At 45.7% G+C, this 17,337-nt stretch overlaps 1 protein-coding gene across 4 annotated transcripts in view; it reads right to left on the bottom strand.

Moving 5' to 3' along the window:
* Window positions 1-17,337, bottom strand: part of NEDD4L (NEDD4 like E3 ubiquitin protein ligase) — a 250,903-nt gene that overhangs the window by 180,947 nt on the left and 52,619 nt on the right. The window contains exon 1 of one of the 4 annotated variants that reach the window (XM_082241792.1): window positions 4,318-4,380. The exons of the other annotated variants lie outside the window; for them this stretch is intronic. The gene's annotated coding sequence lies outside the window, so the exon portion shown is untranslated. Of the gene's footprint in view, window positions 1-4,317; window positions 4,381-17,337 lie in introns of those variants that run through there. 4 annotated transcript variants of the gene reach the window in all.

Below are 17,337 nucleotides of genomic sequence, written 5' to 3'. Positions count from 1 at the left end.
AACAAAAAATGCCTTCAGTTACCAGAATGTAACATGGGCTATCCCCATGAGACCAAAATGCCATATCAAAAGAACAAGAAATAAAATGGTCTACCCTTTTATAGCACCAGAAATCTGCAGTGGATCCAGATTCTTGAGCCTTCGGACTTCCTTCTCAGTAAATGTACACCTCACTTTTTTTTCAGTGGTTTAATGGTTAAAAATTTGCGTACTTTGATTTCTTAAGATGGTTTCTTCAGACAGCGAATCAATAAAATGGGTCCGATCATTTGGTGCGGGCATCTCAGTTATTTCAAACCATTACTATAAATTACTCTTTCCAAGAAAGCATTTATGACAGGGCACCAGGAATGTTTATCTCTGAAATTGCCCCATGGATCTGCTTTTTCCCAGCAATTAACAGCTGCTAATCTGTAAATGACTCCTGTGCAGTCAAGGATGAAGCAATGCTGGAACAAGGCAAGGTGTAGCTCAGAAGGAGGAGGCCTTCTGGCCACTTGACTACCAAGTCTGGCATACCCAGGAGTTTCTACAGGGGATAAGGAATGTCACCTGACCTACTCTGGCCTCCCAGTGCTTGGTTCCTTCTCCAGTTCCCTCTTTTTGCCAGAACTGGGTGGTGGTGCACAAGCCAGATCCTTAGGTTCATGACTTAGGTTGCCAGTTAAACACCAGCGTTGGCCACAAACCCAACTAATAAAGATACTTGTTTTGTTGCATCTTAACTTGACCGCTTGCTCCTTGCCCTGCTTGCCTTGGATATTAACACAGTCAAAGATTCTTCAGCAACGGGGAACATGATCTTTGCTATTTTCCACTGACTGAACACCGTCATATACATGCGGCACCAAGAATTGACTTCCCTCACCTCCAACTACTGAGTGCACTTATTGTGGAAGATTCCCCCACTTGCCAAATGCTCTTCTCATCAGGCCTGCCTGCCCTGCCCCGACGTTAAAAGCACAGGCGGGGAGAAGAGCAGCAGATCTTTTTCCTACAACACGGAAATGTAGAATTTGATTTCAGAAGAGACCAGAGGGTTCCTCTAAGTTTTGCTGCGAGCAGGCAGAAGAGTAGCAAGGGTCAAAGGGAGCCTGTCTGCTCAGGTCTAAGACTTGAGTTTCTGCAAATAAGGATGTTGGGAAAGGGTGATAGCTCAGTGGTAGAGCATTTTTTTGCATGCAGAAGGTCCCCAAAAAGCACAGATTCATAGAATTGTAGAGATGGAATGGACCATGTGTGCAATTCAGGGATCTTTTGCCCTTACCTGATCATTTTAGCTTTTTATGTGATATTTCACACATATTTCGAAAGCCACTTCTGGAAATCTAATGGAATCTAGCCAAGCTTTAGCACTCATTTCTGCACTAACCTCTTCCCATTAAATAACCCATTTGCAACCCAATCAACTTGGGAAATTGCAAGTGCTTTGTTTTGCCATTTCCCCACGGTTTTCATGATCCCACTTCTGCCACTCACTGGTTGAAATCTGGGGCGGTATCCTTGCATACAGTTCTTCCCCACCATTTAAAAATTTGGCGCAACATGGCAGCATGTCAACCCAAAAGCCAGTTTCCCGTAATGCAACAGGTAAGACGGTGTAAAAGGAATGTTAGAAAACCAGGAAAAGAAATTGCATTATAAATCGGGAAAACTTAACGCAATAAACCCCATGTCTGAACACAGCCTTGAGCTAGATGGGCCAAACATCTGATTCAATTTAAGTAAGGCAGCTTCTTGTGTTCCTAGATAAGGCACACTCCCATTCTTACAACAATGCTTTTCTATGTGTTGGCATTAATGAGTCACAAAGCCAGGATCCAGGACAGAAGAGGCAGTTGATAGGACTCAAGCTAGCAGCAAAAATAGCATTACCATCTAGCTGCACAGGCCACGATTTCTGAGTCATCATCACAGAAACGCTTAAGCTTTCATGAACCCTGATCAAAGAAAACTCTGCAGCCCACAACTACTCTCACTAACTCTAAAGTTAACTTTCTGCCTTAAAAATAATAATAATACTGAAATCTCTTCCATGCTGATGAGCACCGCCAGGATTCACCACCCTAGCATTCTCAACCACTACTGATGTGGCCAGCCTCTGCCATAAGTAATATTCCTCCTTTTCTGTGCCTCCCATCAGTTTTCATTCTCCCACTGCTTCCACTTAGGACGCCCACTCCATACAGCGCTGTGAAGTCCTGTAACGCAGCACATATTGTGGAAAGGTGTGCAAGTCAAAACACAGCCACCCCTGTTCTGTTCCAAATCTAATACAGTCATACCTTGGGTTACAGATGCTTTCTGGTTGCACACCCCACCAAACCCAGAAGTACCGGAAAGGGTTACTTCCAGGTTTCGGCGCTTGTGCATAAGCGCTAAATCGAGCTTTGCGCATGTGCAGAAGTGCTAAATCGCGACCCGCGTGTGCGCAGCTGCGGCGCTGCAGGTTGCAGACGTGCTTCCTGCATGGATCACGTTCGCAACCCGAGTGTCCACTGCAGTCGTAAGGGAACATTGTCTGACCAGAAAGAGAAAAATCAGATACAAAATACAGTCCTTTGCAAACATAACCATACTAAATCTTCTATCTTAGCAGGCGTTTCAAAGACATTTTCTTTGTTTTTTGCGATTAATGTTAATTGATTTTATCCACTATGTGCTTTTTGCAATCTTTACACTTAGAAGCTCCTGTGATTATGGCGGTTGTTTTCAACCAGGGTGCCTTAAGTGATGGTCGGGGTGCCGCAAGCAACACAGGCCTCTGTCCCTCTTTCCTTCCCTCCCTCCTCTGATGCCCTCTCGCATCTCTGCCTCCCAAAGGCTTGCACGGCTGTTTGTTGCAGCAGGAGCCCTGGCTACAAACATCCCAGGTGCCTAAAGGGCTGGCTAGGGGGTGAGGGTTGCCAGAAACCAAGTCAGCCTCAAAAAGGGGTGAGGGGCTGCCAGCTGTGCAGGCAAGGGGTGACGTAACTGGGCTCCTGAACCCCACAGGGAAGCTGCAGAAAGAATGTAGTTGGTCAAGGTAGCCATGGACTCCAAAAAGGTTGAAAATCTCTGGATTAAGCAGTATTAAAGAGCAGCTACAATCAATAACCTGCAATGGCGCAGCTGGAGCCCTGCAGCCCAGAGCCACTCCACATTCCAATGGCCATTGAGGGAGCAGAAGGGAAAGCAGGCAGCAGCAAACGTATATCAGCATCTAGGCTGGCATGGCCATACCAGAGTCCACAGCATCCTTTCTTACTTATTATTTTTTAAAAAATTAGTCAGTAAGCAGCTATTTAAACACGTGCATGCCTACAGATGCTCGTTTCATTATTTTGGACTTCAGAATTTAATTGACACACCACCGCAATAGTGCCCTAATGCATAAGAAACAGCAGCACTTGCACCCGGTCGCCAGGAGACCATTATTAGTATTCTGTTGTCTAAATTTATGCCTGTGGAAAATTAAACGAAACTCTGTATGTATTTGCACTTTGCAATTTTAGGTATCTACTAAAGGTGGACACCCAGAAAGGTGAAAGGCAACAAGCGTATAGGCCTGCAAACATGTATGTCAAGCAGATGTGCTTCTCAGGGGAAGGGCTGTAATCCAGCGGTAGAAAATCCCAAATTGAAACTCCAGCAGCTCCAGGTAAGGCTAGGAATGCCCCCTGCCTGAAACCCCAGAGACAGCTGCCAGTCATTTTAGACAATAATGAGCTTGATGGATCAAAGGTCTGGCTTGATACAAGATAGCTAAGTATGTCAGGAAGTTCTGAGTTTTTGAAAGTGCCTGTATACGGTGTGAAATGGCCCTTTAATCTAAAGGAGTTTGCACAGCAAGACTCTGCAAGGTTTCTATTCTTACACTTGGCAAAGGCAGCCTAACATTTTTAAAGAGAAAGAAAGGAAGGAAGAAATCCACCCTGGTTATATAAGCACTCGAAGCAAATGTCCTAGTTTTTACAACATATATAAAACCATCCTCAGAACGACAACGCGATCTCGCTGGAGCAATTCAGACCTGGGAACATTTCCTCTCAGTGAACACACTTACCTATGAACCATGACTTCTTCACCTGCAAAGTTTTGAGCGGCTCCCCCACCCCGCAGCAAACACACCTGCCAGTTGGCAAACAAGTAAGTTTCGTGTCGGAAAAGCCGGGCAGGATTATGCCAGCGAAAGTGCATTAATGGTTTTGAAACTATAACCTGAAGCGCTCCTCTCTATATTGCATGGGACTGAAGCTTCTCCCCCTATCAGTAGGCCCCTCTCTCTCCCCACCAAAAAAAAAATGGACAGAGCTTCTCTTTGCCCTCTTTGCTTACCCTTCCCAAGCGTCGAGCCGCATCCAGCACCAGCCAGCGACGCGAGGAGAACTGAAGAGTGCCCTCGGAGTTCCGAGAGCTGCCACTCCCAAATCAACTTGAGAGCTGGGAGTTGAGCAACAGAAACCACTCCTACCCCCGAGATGGGTGTGCCACCTCTTCAGCAGCACTTGAAAATCCTGGAACCTGCCCTGGCACAGAACGAGGCCAGGTGCTTGAACAGAGAGCTACTGTGCTGCGGAATGAGAGCGTGCCCGATATTGAAGAGAGTACAAAAGTAGGCAATGCAATACCTGCTCTTGAAAAGTCACATGTGTGGGGGGTTTTTCCAGCGCCCTCCACTCCCAAAAACTGTCCTGTGCCTTTAATAGGGTGGCGCTGTGGGTTAAGCCACAGAGCATAGGACTTGCCAATCAGGTCGGCGGTTCGAATCCCCGTGATGGGGTGAGCTCCCGTTGCTCGGTCCCTGCTCCTGCCAACCTAGCAGTTCGAAAGCACGTCAAAGTGCAAGTAGATAAATAGGTACCACTCTGGCGGGAAGGTAAACGGCGTTTCCGTGCGCTGCTCTGGTTCGCCAGAAGCGGCTTAGTCATGCTGGCCACATGACCTGGAAGCTGTACACCAGCTCCCTTGACCAATAAAGCGAGATGAGCGCCGCAACCCCAGAGTCGGTCACGACTGGACCTAATGGTCAGGGGTCCCTTTACCTTTACCTAACGTAGGAAACTGGGCAGAGTCAGACCGACGGTCCATCTAAGCTCAGCAATGTCCAGCTGCAGCTCTCCGGGGTTTCAAACAGGAGGTGCTCGGGATGGAACCAGGAACCTTCTGCAGATACTCTCTTGCTCAGTTAGTAATCCACAATTTAACCACCTGAAACTTTCCCCCATCCCTTCATTCTCCAGCTCCGTTGTTCAGTCCGGACAGTGAGATCCAGTTCCGAGGGCCCGCTGGAGATTTCCATCACTGCGAGAAGTGATGTTACTTGGAAACACAGGCAGAGAGTCTTCTCGGTAGCGGCGCCCGCCCTCTGGAACGCCCTCCCATCAGATGTCAAGGAGATAAACAACTATCTCACTTTTGGAAGACATCTGAAGGCAGCCCTGTTTAGGGAAGTTTTTAATGTTGGGTGTCTCATTGTGTTTTTCTATTTTGCTGGAAGCCACCCAGAGTAGCTGGTGTGACCCAGTCAGATGGGCGGGGTCCAAATAATAAAATCATCCTCATCCTCAAGCCAGGAAAATATGCCACCTGCTTAATTTGTCTGTGTCAGGCTATTACGCAAAGAAGCCAGGACAATACAAGAAATGGCATCCTAAACCATGTTTTCTCTTTTACTTCTGTCCTCTGCCTTAGAAGCAGCCTGCTTATTCCGTTCAGTAAGAGAGGCAGATCTGAAAAACTGGGGGCTTTTGCATTTTCAGAAAGAGAGCCATTGTTGCTGCTGAACTATGGGATGCTGACTTTGGAAATGTTGAAACTGGTGGTTGATGGAATGTGTTGACTACTAGCATCTGTAGAATCTTGGGTATCATTATCTTGGGCAGCTACTCCTCCCTCCGTTCCTCTCCTTTACAGTGGTACCTTGGTTTAAGAACAGTCCTGTTTAAGAACGATTCGGTTTACAAACTCCGCAAAACCGGAAGTAGTGTCTTGGTATGCGAACTTTACCTTGGTCTAAGAACGGAATCCGAAAGGTGGAAGGACACCAGCGGTGGGAGGCCTCATAAGGGAAATTGGGCCTCGGTTTTAAGAACGGTTTTCGTTTAAGAACAGACTTCTGGAACGGATTAAGTTCATAAACATAAATACCACTGTATTTTGCTTGGAGAATTTGATCACCATTTTATTTGGTTCAATGCCGATACTGCCCTACTGTGTGTTCTGGATTCTGCCCCCGACCCATGGACCAGCACTACTGCCTATGTCTTTTGTATACAGTGGTACCTTGGGTTAAAAACCCTTGGGTTACAAACACTACGGGTTACAGACTCCGCCAACCCGGAAGTAGTACCTCAGGTTAAGAACTTTGCCCCAGGGTGAGAACAGAAATCGCGTGCTGGCGGCATGGTGGCAGCAGGAGGCCCCATTAGCTACAGTGGTGCTTCAGGTTAAGAACGGTTTCCTGTTAAGAACGGACCTCCAGAACGAATTAAGTTCATAACCAGAAGTACCACTGTATTTCGGGAAACATTAATGTTGCTCTTTTGTACTGTCATGCCTGCGTCAGACTTGCAGGATGGATTCCAGACGCCCAGCATTAATATCCAACCAGCCCTGAGCATTCTTATGCAAAGGCAGAGATGTATTTGCCCACGCTCTGGCCAATTATTAATCAGATATTCATGCAAACAGCCTTAACAAACCAAGGCGGGAATTGCTGCTTGTGGGCTCCAGGCCCATAATTCTGTTTCCGTAGCTCGGCTTTCCTCTGAATAGAAATAATTCATGGCAGTTTGGCGTTTTCTATGGGACTACAAGATGCAATTTGGGTTAAAACTCCTAAAGGTGACAGAGACACATTTGCAAACAGTTACTTGCACAGGGACGCGGGTGGCGCCGTGGGTAAAACCTCAGTGCCTAGGACTTGCCGATCGCATGGTCGGCGGTTCGAATCCCCGCGGCAGGGTGATCTCCCGTCTTTCGGTCCCAGCTCCTGCCCACCTAGCAGTTTGAAAGCACCCCTAAGTGCAAGTAGATAGATAGGTACCGCTTTATAGCAGGAAGGTAAACGGCGTTTCCGTGTGCTGCGCTGGTGCCGGCTCGCCAGAGCAGCTTCGTCACACTAGCCACGTGACCTGGAAGTGTCTCCGGACAGCGCTGGCCCCCAGCCTCTTAAGTGAGATGGGCGCACAACCCTAGAGTCGGACACGACTGGCCCGTACGGGCAGGGGTACCTTTACCTTTACCTTACTTGCACAGAAGGCTGGATTGCAGTTTGCCCGTGAATGGAGGCAAATTCAATACAGTGTGACCTCGGAACTCGAACGGCTTCGTTCTCGAATGTTTCAGCTCCCAAGTGCCGAAAACTCGGACATAAGTGCTGTGGTTTTCAAAAGTGTCTCAGAACACAAGGCTTCTGCTGTGCAAAAATCTAGCTGTCGGTCAATTGGAAGCCATGCCTCAGAACTCAAACGTTTCGGAAGTCAAACGGTCTTCTGGAACGGGTTACGTTCGAGTTCTGGGGTACCACTCTACTTGCATGTGGAGAAAGAGGCAGAGATAGCCAATCTCTGCTCTCTCAAGCTATCGGAGTTTTTGGTTACAACCTTCCTTGCCTAATATAGTCAAACCTTGGTTGTTGAACGTTGGACAACTGAGGCACGGCTTCCAATTGGTTGCAAGAGCTTCTTGCACTCAAGCAGAAGCCGCTTTGGATGTTTGAGTTTTGAGGAACGTCTGAAAACTGGAACATTTACTTCCAGGTTTTCGGGAGCTGAAACTTTCAAAAACAGAGCCATTCAAGAACCAAAGTTTGACTGTAAACAGAGCTGCTGCTAATGGAAAGCCCAGGAGCCCTGAACCATAGAACTGTTTTGTTGGGCCCCAGATCTCACCTCCTTCCCCCACTTTCTTTTAAACATTTTTAAAAATAATTATCTGCTTACAGAGTTGCTGGGCAAATTGCAAAGAGCATGCAGGTGAGATCCTAGCCAACCCCCAACTTAAATTGCTCAGGCACATAAAATCAGCATGCACACAGCACATGCACATTTTATGTCAATCCACGCTGTGGGTCTGTGCCTTGGTCTTTAAAGTGCTTAGTAATGCCCTCATGTTATAAGGCAACTGCCACTCTAAGGCTGCAGGGAAACTGCACAAGCAACTGAAGGCACAGAGAGGGAATCTGCCTCTGATCTGGTCTTTGAGCCAGCCTTTCCTAAAACGGTCGAGGAAGTAGACCAAAACACAACCACAGCAAGAACTAAAATCATGTCTCCATATGGTTCAGTATCCTTAGCCTGCAGTTAACTCTAGCCAAAAGCCGCTTTTTGGAAATAAGTCCAGAAGGACCCCATAATCTGTACTTCCCACCCATCGCAGCTCCAATCCAGCCTTGCTAATTCTTCTATCCTTCTTAACAGGAGGTAAAGGGCAATCTGAAGAAATGAAATACCCATGGCCTAGGTGCAAGCTGGAGAGCGGGACAAAAAAGATAAATGTCATGTAACACAGCTCAGTCGTGAGAGTGTGAGACTCGTAATCCCAGGGTTGTGGGTTCGAGTCCCGCTTTGCAGGTGGGTGGACTACAATGACCCCCGTGGTCCCTTCCAACTTCACATTTCTATAATTCTAACATATTGCATACCCTCCAAGTGTCCCATTTTAAGCAAGACTTCCTGCCCTGGCTTCTGATTCCACAGCGCGGGACTAAAAGATGGGTGGTTGTTTTTTTGTTCCGTACTGTTGATTCAGTTGGCTCACACCAGAGTACAGGACTAAAAAAAACACGATGAGGGAATTCCCCTGTTGGAGGTGAGTGACGGGGTTGGCAGGATTGGGGTGTGTGCCCTTATTTGCCCACTTGAAATTTGGAAGGGTCTGCCTGGCTTGCTCAGAGGCTTGGTGAGGGCAGCAAGCCAGGCAGGGTAATGTTGCAGCTTTTCATTGCCCTGTGTACTGCCAGCTTACCACAGTGAAACCACCCCTCATAAATCTGATGGGAGAATGAAAAAAACCAAAACCAGACGCTGATCAGCAGTTGCCAGCTGAAACAGTTGTCAAAGCACACACACGAGCAACCGTTCCTGACCAAGAGAAGTGAGAACTTGGGATTTTATCAGCATTGCCCACAGAAGCTTAACTTCTTCCAGATGTTGCTAATTACTCCCCACAGGGGCTATGGGCAACTCCTGTTTTATTCTGCTAGAATCACATATTTGTCTTTTGGGATCCGTGAGCATGGGGAGAGAGGGGAATGTTCCTCAAATGCAGAAATAGTTATGGCTTTTCTAGTAAAAGGAACGAACTCTCCTTTGAGGTCCGTCTAATACCATGCAGAAGCCCAGTCCAATGGGCAAATCATTCCCTTAAAAACAGTATCGCTCATAATTTTGGCACAGCTCAGTTAAATACGATCCCTTCATTTCTTCCGTAGAAACAACTGAAGTCTTTGGTGCATACTAATAAGCTCTTAATCTTTCTTTCTTTATTTCATTTTAATCCTCTCAGCTACGCTATGCAAACAGACACAAGAGCAATAAGAAAAAAACACTTTCCTCACTCGTAACCAATTGAGCAGGAGAACAACTACGATACACGTGCCCTGGCAAAAAGTTTCATTAACTCTCTATTAAGCTGTTAAAGCAGTCAACTTCTGTGAAAAGTCAACAGCCAACTAATTAATTAGAAAAACGTATTACGCTGAAGTACATCATGCAACGCAGTTCAAAATGGGATCCAGACCTTAAATTCGGTTCCATTTCAGATCAAGTCCATTCTGGCCTTTGCTAATCTAGTGACCTTCAGAGGTGATCAGGACTTCAAATCCCATCAACACCAGCCAGCAATGATGGGAGTTGTAGTCCAAAAACATCTGGCGGGGGTACCAGACTGAAGCATTCTTGTTTATTCTGATATGCAATGGTCTTCAGCCATTAAAAGAGGCTTCAGCCATTAGCAGAGTTCTTCACCTGGAAAAACAGAGGAACTGGAGTTTAAATCCATTTCTGCCCCAGATCTCAGTGTATAGGATGCATATCTGATCAGAAAGCACTCTTCCTGAACATGTTGCATACTCCAAGCAGTCAACCCCAACACTGGAAACATGATTTGCCCCAAGCCCATGTTAATAACAGCAACGTATTCTGAGGCAGCCTTGAAGAGATCCACAAGAATTTCTCCTTTGAGTGTCTAGCCCTCGTGAGGTGTGGTGGGGGATGGGGCACAGTGCAAGAAATATTTTTAAGTTGTTGAAATAAATAGAATGCTTCTAAATTTAGGATGACAGGCACACAAGACCTCGGGCCACACTGAAATTAAAAGGAGTTAATTAAAAGGAAAAAGGAAATGTAGGAGAAAAAAAGAAGAGAAAGAAATCTACAACACTTTTGCTGTCAGCCTTTGGCACTAGACTGGGACACGGGTGGCGCTGTGATCTAAACCACTGAGCCTCTTGGGTTTGCCGATCGGAAGGTCGGTGGTTCAAATCCCCGCAACTGAGTGAGCTCCCCTCGCTCTGTCCCAGCTTCTGCCAACCTAGCAGTTCGAAAGCACACCAGTGCAAGTAGATAAATAAGTACCACCACAGCGGGAAGGTAAACAGCATTTCCGTGTGCTCTGACACTCGCCATGGTCCTCCATGCGCCAGAAGCGGTTTTGTCAGGCTGGCCACATGGCCTGGAAAAGCTGTCTGTGGACAAACACCGGCTCCCTCGGCCTGAAGGTTGATGAGCGCTGCAGCCTCACAGTTGCCTTTGACTGGACTTCACCGTCCAGAGGTCCTTTACCTTTTCACCTTTTACCAGACCTGCACAAACAGAAAACCCAACAATGCTCAACAGCATATAACACTTGTGCTCAGATATCTGCACTGATTGCTGATCTGCTATCGGGCCGAATTCAAGTTATTAGTAAATAAAGCCCGTAATAATTGGAACCAGTTTACTTATGAGATTCCCTAATCCCAAATGTGTCCACTCAACTGCTTTAATCAGTGGAACTGGCATTTTTACAGGTGTCAAATAATCCCTGCAAAACATTGGTGAAAACTCGATCGTTTAGTGTAATGGCAGCAGCACATTGGAACTCCCTGACTATTAATATCAGACATGCGCCTTCACGGTATTTTTTTGTTGTGCCTGCTGAACACATTCTTATTTAGACAAGCCTACCCAGATGTTTAGAAAACCTGTATGAGTTTTAATTTGCTTTAGCCTTTTCTATTGCGATTTTAACTTTCCATATATTTTAAATTATGATCGTAAATATATTTTTTTAGTGATCATTTTATGGTTCAATCTTTTTTGTAAACTGGTATATAAATTCTGTTAAAGAAACAAACGAACAAATCAAACCAAATTCAGTCCTCCAGCCAAGAACTGTGACCTGCAAAAGTGTCTGACAAAGCCGTTTAAAAAAAAATATTCCAGGGCAAAAAAATGAAAAACAACAACAGGTGATTTCTTGCAACCCTGGTGAGCAGAGTATTGCACAATTCTGGTTGGTGGGTCACAAAAATCTTACAGCGCTGCAGAATTTTCTCAATGGGAAATAAACACATACACAACTTTCCAGTGAAGAAATTTCACAGCTTTGTAAGTCTGTGCATCGGTCTAATACATTCTGAAGGGTACTGCTAAGCACTCCAATGGTTTATAAGTGTTTCAAGTTCCTGGTATGCAGAAGATAAGGTGAGCAAAGCTGTAAATTTCCACTGCGAAGGGATGCAGGTGAAAAGCCAGCCGCCTTCATGCAGTTTGCCTACAGTAGGCATGTCCAAAGTCCATTTCAGGGGCCTAATTCGGCCCCTGTGTCAGGTTCCTGAGGTAAAATCGTAAAAAAAGCTCAACAACTTCAATCCTAAAGAAAGGTCAACAAACAACTTTGGTGTTCACTTCATCAAATCTGGCCCTCTTTGAAAAACGTTTGGACACCTCTGGTCTACAGAAACATTAACACGAACCACCATTGTGGAATAGTTAATCAGGAAAGGGGAATTCTGAGCAAAGGGAAATCAGAGTTGTCACTAATCTCCATGTCTTCCACACTGATGCTGACCAAGGGACACAGCCCTCTCCCTGGCCATGGGTGGGAAGACAGCACAACTTACTGATTTTTTATTATTTTATGAACTTTATATACTGGCTTGATTGTAGAAAACCTACAAAGTAAAGGATAAAACTTAAAGCAATTAAGTTACAGCAACGCACTAAGAACCTAAAAGCTTCCATAATAGCTTGGTAGGCTTGTCTAAACAAAGATGTTTTGTTTTTAAATCTGTGCTGTCCTCTCCAACCCACCAGGCACTCCCAGGCCAAATTCCTATAGTTTTAACCTTGGAAGCCAAACGGAATCTGTTCCGGAGGTCCGTTCGACTTCCAAAACATTCGCTAGCCTAGGCGCCGCTTCCGATTGGCTGCAGGGCTTCCAAGCTGTGTCGGATGTTCGGCTTCCAAAGAACGTTCGCAAACCGGAACACAAAACGTTCGAGTTGCAAGGTGTTCAGCTTCCAAGGTACGACTGCATTTGTCGGTAGAGCATGAGACCCTGAATCTTAGGGTTCGAGACCCACCTTGCACAAAAGATTGCAGGGGGCTGGACTGGGTGACCCTCGTGGTCCCTTCCAACTCTATGATTCTACACCTACACACACACACACACACACACACACCCTAGCCTTTCCGAAAGCCCCAGGAAGCAAAGAATGAGAAAAAGAATACAACAGAAACACATTTCAAGCATTAGAAACATCAAAAAGCATTTGAAACAGCCACACACCCACAACGGCTAATAGTTTCAAGATTTTCGGGAGCAGCATCAAATGCCTGAGTGAACAGGAATGTTTTGGTTTTTAAAAAATTCCTCCTGAATGCTAATAAGGGGGGTGGGGAGAGAGACACACCTCACCAAGGAGGGCATTCCACAAACAGGGAGACATTATTAAGGTCAGTGTCGAGAAAGCACCACCCTCCAACGGCATCACCAATTCTAGGGAGGTGCCTAGGGCAGGTACTCTCTTAGGTACTTGGATTGCAAGCCATTTAGGGCTTGCAAGGGATTGCTAGCCCCTTAAACTGGGCCTAAAAGCTGACCTGTAACCAATGCAGCACTTTCCCGTTCCAGCCCGACTCAGCACCCTCGCAATTTATTTTATTTAAATGAAGCTGCCTTTGGTCTATTTGACCTACTCTGACAGGCAGCAGCTCTCCAGTGTGGTCTCTAGCACAGCTTACCCCCCCTCCCATCACCTGCTCCTTCTACCTTGGGATGCAGAAGACCTTGGTTTTGAAGCATACACTTTTGATGCTGAGATATGGTTCTCATTCCTGCCTCCCCTCTGGAAAGCTAACTGGCAGGCGTTCCATAAGCCGGCACTCCAACCTGGGGAGGGGGACCAGAGCTTAGAAGCTTGTCCCCACTCATTTTATGACTTACAAACAACCTAGTCCAGCATCTAACCAGACAGCCATGGAAAACCTGCAAGGAGGACACACACACAACAGCACTCCGCTGTGATTCTCTCTTCCCGCCATCTCTCTCTCGTATTTTTATTGATAAAGTAAAGGTAAACCCTTGGATGGTTAAGTCCAGTCAAAGGCGACTATGGGGTGTAGCGCTCATCTCATTTTCAGGCCGAGGGAGCTGGCGTTTGTCCACAGACAGCTTTTCCGGATAATGTGGCCAGCATGACTTAACAGAACACCATGACAGAAACCAGAGCACACGGAAAGGCCGTTTACCTTTCCACCACTTGTCCAAAGGTATTTAAAGGTATATAAAAATTCATACCCATCACAAAGTATCTTTTTTAATACACTGAAATACTTAATAATAATAAAAAGAACAGAGGCAGAAATAATATTTAGAAAGGAGAGAGAGGGGGGGAGGGAGGGAGGGAGGGAGGGAGGGAGGGAGGGAGGAAGGAAGGAAGGAAGGAAGGAAGGAAGGGAAAAGAGAGAAAGGAATAAAGAAAGGTAGAAGGACTTCCAGTTCTCAGTCTTGCTGCTAAACATAGTATTCACACATTAACGTCCAACCATTCTTTCTATAAACCAATATTCTTTCAGTCTTCAAATCCAGATATTGCAAGTTCATTTTCTCTTTCACGCAAAAAGTCCATAAAAAAATGTCAGTAATGGTTTTCTCTAATTAAACAAGTTAACTTTGCCATCTCATCTTAGTCCAATAGTTTTAGTCATTCCTCTACAGTGGGTGCCCATTTATGATTCTCAGCAAGCAGTATTTTAGAGGCATACTGCATCCGGCTGCCTTCGGGAGAAGAAAAGGCTAAGAAGCAAACCCTACTCAAATACGCAGTAGAGTCCCTAAGATGGTTGGACGGCGCCTTGTACGCCTCCTTCCGTCAACTCCTGCAAGCCAAGCTGCTGGTGCCGAACAAATTGCTCTGCTTTCCTTTGGACCCCACCAATGAGGCGGGGGGGGGGGGTCTTGGCCCAGAGGCACACTCCACAGTCTCTCCAGACAGATGCCAACAACTGCACCTGGAAGGTAAGGTTTCTCCAAGTGCGTGGAGCACGGAAGGGCATGCCCAGAATCTTCCATTTTGGGGGCTCTGAAGGGTTTTCCCAGGAGGTTCCAAAGTTCCTGGTCAATGGTCCTGAGGAAATGCAGAAGGAGTTCTGTATCCTTGACTAATTCCACCCAAGTAGCAACTTCCTCAGCGGTCAACCAAATTACCATTACAGGATTACAGCTGTGTTTAAATAGCTCCCACTGATAAATGGATAACAGCAGTGAAGCACCACAGAATGTTTTGCTGCCGCAGGGCCAGAGGATAAAAACAAGCAACTGCAGTGCGGAGACCGGAGACCAGAGCCTGCCGTATCTGGCCGCATACCTGAGGTTTATCTTCAAGTGTTTGTCACAGCAGCCCCTGCAACCACAAACCACTTTTAAAAACAGTGGCGACAGCATGGAAAGAACAGGCTGGAGTTCAGCAGGAGATTTTTATTTTATTTTTACTGAACATAAAAAGCCCGGGTGCGTGTATTTTGGATACTGGTTATGTTTAATCGGTGGGTGTTTTGGACTAAGGAAAGGTTCAGACACAAGGCCAAATAAATAAATTTGGTTTTATGTGCCTGAATCTCAAACACATTCATAGGAACATAGGAAGCTGACTTATACAGAGTCAGACAGCCGGTTCCACCTAGCTCAGCATTGTCTACACTGGCAGCAGCTGTGCAGGGTTTTAGGAAGAGGTCTTTATTATGTTTTTATAAATATGACCTTCTGTAGACACCTGAAGGCAGTCCATTTATGTGTGATGTTCTGTCATGTTTTTACATGTTCTGTTGGAAGCTGCCCAGAGTGTCTGCGGCAACCCAGTCAGATGGGCGGGGTTACAAATAATAAAATTATTATTACTGCATTTTTTGCTCTATAAGACTCACTTTTTCCCTCCTAAAAAGGGGGAATGTGTGTGCGTCTTATGGAGTGAATGCAGGCTGCGCAGCTATCCCAGAAGCCAGAACAGCAAGAGGGATCACTGCTTTCACTGCGCAGCGATCCCTCTTGCTGTTCTGGCTTCTGGGATTCAGAATATTTTTTTTCTTGTTTTCCTCCTCCTAAAACTAGGTGCATCTTATGGTCTGGTGTGTCTTATAGAGCGAAAAATACGGCGATTATTACCAGGAGATGACAAAGGGAATTGAATCTAAGACCTTCTGAAAGCAAAGCAGATGTTCCACCATTGCCCTACCCTGTGGGAATGATCCTGGGCAATGCCAAACTACAGTTAGCATCGAAGATTACGAGTTTGCAGCAGACGTTAAGATTCAAACCATAAACCTCCCCATTTACAATGAGGTCAACTGCCTATACACCAGTTGTCACAGCGTGAGCTGCCTAAGAGCCTGGCCTGAGCATTCCCACAATCACAGAGTTTCTGCAACCTGAAGATGGAACATGGAGGGTTACAGCCTACACAATTTTGCTTGTATGGTCTATTTTTTAACCTAGTATACCAAAGACAATCAGGGTCACCAGCGTGGTGCCACCAGAACTTCCCATGGCATCCAAGAGAAGTTTCAGTAAATATCCTGTCTACAACTGAAGCCATTATACCATGCCACCCCAAGCTGCCATTTTGTAAATAATAATAATAATAATAATAATAATAATAATAATAATAATATATTATTTGTACCCCGCCCATCTGGCTGGGTCTCCCCAGGCACTCTGGGCAGCTTCCAACAAAGATTAAAAATACATTAAAATGTCACACATTAAAAACTTCCCTGAACAGGGCTGCCTTCAGATGTCTTCTAAATTTCAGATAGCTGTTTATCTAGTGCCCATGGCACTCTCAACATTCCAGATCGGCCAACAAAAAGCTACCAACTTTCTCTTTACAATGGTACCTCAGGTTAAGTACTTAATTCGTTCCGGAGGTCCGTTCTTAACCTGAAACTGTTCTTAACCTGAAGCACCACTTTATCTAATGGGGCCTCCCGCTGTCGCCGCACCGCCGGAGCACGATTTCTGTTCTCATCCTGAAGCAAAGTTCTTAACCCGAGGTAATATTTCGGCGTTAGCAGAGTCTGTAACCTGAAGCGTATGTAACCTGAAGCGTATGTAACCCGAGGTGCCACTGTACTTCCATTTTCAGCATGTGTGTTTTGCCTAAGGATCCCAGGCAACAGCTGGGTTTTATATTTTTTTTGAAAGGGCAGGGGAATCAAACAATCTACAACCCAGTAGCGCTGGAGAGAGTCTTCCATGTAACTTGCATAGCAACTAGCAAGCCCTGATCTAATTCAGAATGTCTCTTCCCACCCTCAATCTTAGAACCATGACTAATTGCAGACACCATGCTTTCAAAACCAAGCCAATCGCCCACCCACACTTCTGTTTGTTGAGCATCCAGCCTGATGAAGGGTTCAAAAGCTCCCCCACTATTTCACGGCATTTTTGGTTGATTCCAAAGCCTTTGTCAGCTGTACATCTTGCCTCCGCGTTCGTGGACCAATAATACAGCTTTCTTCGATCTTTGGGAAAGCAAAGGATGTCTCAGGAGGAACAGGTGGGAAGAAGAAAGTCAACTTGTACTTCTAGCCGTTTCAACTCTCTGACTTTTGCTCTTTCTGCAATCCAGTTTTTGGCTCGCAGCAGGATTTGTTTTCCATAGGAGCTAAAAATAGATTAGTTTCCCCTTGAAAACATACAATAAAAAAATACTTCAACACACACAAAAATTAGCAGAAGCATATATTGTTGGGGAAAACAATTCAGCTGGCACAGCTGCAGAAAAACAGAAAGTATCAATTCTGTAGGGGGAAAACAGCTGTGGAAGCCTGTAGGGTGGTACAGACATTTGGTTTTTCGAACGCCATAAAC

Source organism: Podarcis vaucheri, assembly GCF_965113315.1.
Source record: "Podarcis vaucheri genome assembly, chromosome: 11".
In the NCBI taxonomy this organism is placed as follows: Eukaryota; Metazoa; Chordata; class Lepidosauria; order Squamata; family Lacertidae; genus Podarcis; species Podarcis vaucheri.
This window is presented reverse-complemented; position numbering and strand designations above follow the sequence as displayed.